The sequence below is a fragment of the Triticum dicoccoides genome, chromosome 4B (assembly GCF_002162155.2).
Source record: "Triticum dicoccoides isolate Atlit2015 ecotype Zavitan chromosome 4B, WEW_v2.0, whole genome shotgun sequence".
NCBI lineage: Eukaryota > Viridiplantae > Streptophyta > Magnoliopsida > Poales > Poaceae > Triticum > Triticum dicoccoides.
In genome coordinates this window covers 667,043,595-667,048,185 of record NC_041387.1, presented here as the reverse complement: position 1 = coordinate 667,048,185, position 4,591 = coordinate 667,043,595, and positions in this window count along the sequence as shown.

Genomic DNA, 4,591 nt, shown 5'->3' with positions numbered 1-4,591 from the left:
ACCACAGTAAACTCTCAAAGTTACTGTCCAGAAACTCACCTGGAGTGTGAAATCTTTTCTACTGCTCCTGAGACCAAACCCAAGCATTGTAACATTCAAAACTACCACGGACAACAAGCCAGACATGAACTTTGGACCTAGTTCGGCCTGAGGGCAAAGTTCATGCGGTGACCGCGTTCGTCCAGGCGTGCTGGCATGCAAACGACGCGCTCTGAGTGCCGCCGAGCACTCTGTTGTGCGCGTGCTCGTTGCCCCGCCTGCCTGAGCGTGCCAAACCGCGCCACCATCATTGTCCGAACCCGCTTAACTCCGGCCTGGCACTCGCCGACGCCGGAGCTCGCCGCAGCGAGCATGGGCACGGTCTGGCCAATGTAATAGTGCGGTGCGCACTATGCACGTCGCCTTCCTCTCGCCCCTGTGCTCATCCCCATTCGCCAACAGTCCCCGCGTGAGCTGCGTCTTCTTCTCCCCCTCTCACTAACGTCGTTCGTCGCCGGGCGCCGTGGCCTGGTGTCCACCGGCGGAGCCCGAACCCCCCTCGACGCTCGGCTATAAATAGCGCCCTCCCCAGCCTCCTCGAGCACAATCCACCACTCCCACACACTCCTTGATCGCGTAGATAGCCGTAACCCGGCCGGGCAGGCTTCGGGCCGCCGTCCCCAAGCTCGAACTCACCGGCGATCCCCTTGGGTCATCTCCGCTACTCTAGCCCCTCCCAGGCCAGGGCAACCCTTCCAGGGCCTCCGCCACTCTCTGGTGGTGCCGTTCGGCCTGGTTGGAGCCCTGGAGTCGCCTCTGTTCGCCATCGTCTTCATCTCCGGCGACCTTCGCCCTCTGCCTCAGCTTGAGAGGTTGAATCTGATGCCGTCCGAGCACCCCTAGACACTCTACGGGTACGGGCAGGTGCGCCTCCATGTCCTCTCTCGGTCGCTCCCTCTCGTTTTGGCCAAGGAGCCCTCGTCGCCGACGTGCCCTCTGGCGAAGCCGCGCTGCTCTCTGTTTCCCTCTCTCTCTCCCCCTCACCTGACTAGTGGGGCCCGCTAGTCAGCCACTCAGTACTCGCGCGAAGCGGTACGAGTGGTGGCGCCCTGAGGCTTTTATGCCTTCGACGTCACCCCCCTGTTTGTTTTATTTAAATTCAAATTCATTTTTATCCAGAGAGCTTCAAACGGAGAAAACTCTTTAACCATAAGTCCAAATGAATTGATTCTTTTTGCATTGTGTTCTTTGTTCAAAAATCTAGCAGCTCACAAAAGATGGGATTTTCCCCTATTGTCTAGATTTTCTGGCGAATTTCAGAAGGTTTCTTGATATTTTCTTCTTGTGTTTAAATTTATTTTCAAAGGGTGAGGCATGTCTTGAGGATCACCAGGAGTCTTGTGAACCTCATCTGCACTAAGGCAAGCCAAAGCAACATTTTCATGGTGTCCTTTCAATATTTGTGATTTTATTACTTGGACCAATGATTTAATCCATGTATTTAAATCATTATGATATTTATATTCTGTTAATTGCTTTCTTTAGGTAATATGCTTGATTTACAGAAAGTTTGAAGTTAGTTTAGTTGGTAAAGAAACTAGGATATATTTTTGAGTGATGAAAGAATAATATGGTTATGAATATAAATAATTAGTGGAGTTATTTTCTTGCATAAATAAAAATGGTAAAATTTGCTAGAAAGATTCTGTTTAAAGTGAGGTTTTACCTTAACCAGAGAAGTTTCATGATGTGTTGATGTTGATGCTTAGTGTGGATATAGTTGGCTCAGTCATTCCCGTTGATATGTGATGCATATGATAGTGTTGCATGTCATGGCATTATGACACCGGTTATTTTCACTTTAAGTTGAACCTAATAATAACATAACTTGAAGATATTGTTGACCGGGTCATGGTGCCGCTGAATTGAGTTTTTCCGAGTGGAACCACATTTGCCGGTATGGGACGGCCTTTATTCGTTCCGTTGTCATGCCTCTGGTCGGTGCCTCCAACTAGGGAAGGTTATGGGCGTGCGTTACCCTGGCGTCGCTCATGAGATTTTCTTATACTCACGGAGCTCATGAGATTTTCTGTTGAAGTTTTGTGTTGTGAAGTTTTCAAGTTTTGGTTGGTGAATAAAAATATAGTCTCGAGTAAAGTTACCGATAAAAAAGACGAAAGAGGGGATGCCTTCCAGTGCATCCCCAAGCTTAGGCTTCTGGTTGTCCTTGAATTTTACCTTGGGGTGCCTTGGGCATCCCCAAGCTTAGGCTCTTGCCACTCCTTATCCCAAAGTCCATCAAATCCTTACCAAAACTTGAAAACTTCACAACACAAAACTTCAACACAAAATCTCATGATCTCCGTTAGTATAAGAAAATAAATCACCACTTTAAGGTACTGTTGTGAAACAATTATTTATTTATATTGGTGTAAAACCTACTGTATTACAACTTATTTATGGTTCATACCTCCCGATACTACTCATAGATTCATCAAAATAAGCAAACAACACACGGAAAACAAAATCTGTCAAAAACAGAACAGTCTGTAGTAATCTGTAACTTTCGAATACTTCTGTAACTCAAAAAATTACGAAATAAATTTGTGAACGTGAGGAATGTGTCTATTAATCATCTGCAAAAATAATCAACCTAAAATCGCTCGTCTATAAAAATGACAGCTAATCTCGTGAGCGCAAAGTTTCTGCTTTTTATAGCAAGATCACATTAACTTTCACCCAAGTATTCCCAAAGGTTCTACTTGGCACAAACACTAATTAAAACTTAAAACCACATCTAACCAGAGGATAGATGAATTATTGATTACTAAACATGAGCAAAAAATAAAGAACAAAAATAAAATTGGGCTGTCTCCCAACAAGCGCCATCGTTTAACGCCCCTAGCTAGGCATAAAAACAAGAATAGATCTAGGTATTGCCATCTTTGGTATGAAATTCTTCAATTGAACATGTATAATACTTAGGAGGTTCTTTGGTTTTATCAATAATTAAACTCCTAGGCAATAAATCGAGAATTTCATTCGTGGCAAAAGGTTCCTTAATAATTTCGAAAAGGTTGGGGGTGAACACTTATTGATTTGAGATCTTCAGTTTCCTTACTAGAAGATTCACCCTTATTCTTAGGAACGTAGATAAACTTGGCAACTTTTGCAGGAGCAAGATTTGAGGTATTTTTAACCGTAGAAAAAGCGGAACCCAAGTTGGTAATAATATCTTCGAGTTTATCAATTCTAGTGGAATATTGATCTATCTTTTCATTAACTATGGGTTCCTTTTCTTTAAGATTATTTAGTGTAATTCCTAACTTAGATCCATATTGAGTAATTTGATTATGAATATTTTTATTCAAATTTTTGATTAACTCAACAGTACCAATTTTATTCTCAATCATATCAAGTCTTTGCATCACATGTTCCAAGGTTAATAGTTCCATTGACCAAAAGAGGTGGTGGGCCTAACAAATCTATCATGGCATTATAAGAATCAAAAGTATGGCTTCCCAAGAAATTCCCTCCAGTAATGGTGTCAAGAACATATCTATTCCAAGGAGTAATGCCTACATAAAAATTGCAGAGAAGAACATAAGTAGATTTCTTTCTAGTAGATCTAGTTTGAGCATTGCAAATTCTATACCAAGCATCTTTTAGATTTTCTCCCTCCCTTTGTTTAAAATTGAGAACTTCATTATCGGGAGTATTAACAATGATAGGAGGACTAGCCATGAAGGCTAATCGAACGATCTAACACACGAGCCCACAAGAAGCAAGCGAAAGGAGACGAACGGAAGAGGGGGCGAAAAAGGAAAAGGTTTTCGGAAATCATTTTAGAAGTGGGGGAGAGGAAAACGAGAGGCGAATGGAGAATAATGTAATGCAAGGGAGACGATTTTATGATGGGTACTTGGTATGGCTTGACTTGGCGTAGATCCATTGGCAACGGCGCCAGAAATCCTACCTGCTACCTCTTGAGCTTGCCTTGGTTTTCCCTTGAAGAGGAAAGGGTGATGCAGCAAAGTAGCGTAAGTATTTCCCGCAGTTTTGAGAACTAAGGTATTAATCAAGTAGTAGACGACACACAAGTCACAGAATACCTGCACAAACAATCAAGAACTTGCAACCAACGCGATAAAAGGGGTTGTCAATCCCTTCACGGTCACTCGCAAAAGTAAGATTTGATAGAGGTAGATAAACGGTAAAGTAAATATTTTTGGTATTTTTGGTTTATAGATTGGAAAGTAAAGATTGCAAAATAGTAGATCGGAAACTAGCAAGATGTAAACGAGATTCAATATAATGGAAAAGAGACCAGGGGGCCATAGGTTTCACTAGTGGCTTCTCCTGAGATAGCATATATTATGGTGGGTGAACAAATTACTGCCAAGCAATTCATAGAAAAGCGCATAATTATGATGATATCTAAGGCAATGATCATAAACATAGGCATCACATCCGTGTCAAGTAGACCATCTCCTGCCTGCATCTACTACTATTACTCCACACATCGACCACTATCCAGCATGCATCTAGAGTATTAAATTCATAAAGAACGGAGTAACGCATTAAGAAAGATGACATGATGTAGAGGAATTAA